This window comes from Nannospalax galili, unplaced genomic scaffold (assembly GCF_000622305.1).
Source record: "Nannospalax galili isolate Female #2095 unplaced genomic scaffold, S.galili_v1.0 scaffold387, whole genome shotgun sequence".
Lineage (NCBI taxonomy): Eukaryota > Metazoa > Chordata > Mammalia > Rodentia > Spalacidae > Nannospalax > Nannospalax galili.
In genome coordinates this window covers 1-520 of record NW_008355795.1, presented here as the reverse complement: position 1 = coordinate 520, position 520 = coordinate 1, and positions in this window count along the sequence as shown.

Genomic DNA, 520 nt, shown 5'->3' with positions numbered 1-520 from the left:
TCAGATGGTTGTGAACTTCCATATGGGTGCTGGGAATTGAATCCAGGCCCTCTGCAACAGCAGAGGTTAACAGGTAATGCTGTTAACCACTGAGCCATCCCACCAGCCCTGTAAATTTGTTTTAATCACAAATTCTTCTCGTAAAGGAGACAGGTCCTCCTAGGTCTCAGACCTAAGATTTGCCATTCACTCTCCTGAACCATCTTCTGTAGACGTGGGAACAAGCTCTGGTTCATTCCTGTTTCTACTGTTGCCCCACTTGGTAAGGGCAAAGGTGGTACCCTCAATTCTAAGGGTGTGTGATTGTTAGTTTGAATCTTCAAATTGGTACAATGTAGAACCTTAGGGAAGGGAGTCTAGATGAGTAGATTGGCCTGTGAGCATGTTTGGTGGGGAACTGTCTTACTTAGTTTAGCTGATATGAGAAGACCCAGCCCACTGTGGGAGGTACCACTTCCAGGTTTGGGGCCTAAGAGTGAGAACACCAGCTGAGTGGTCAGCAGCATTCATTGTCTCTCTG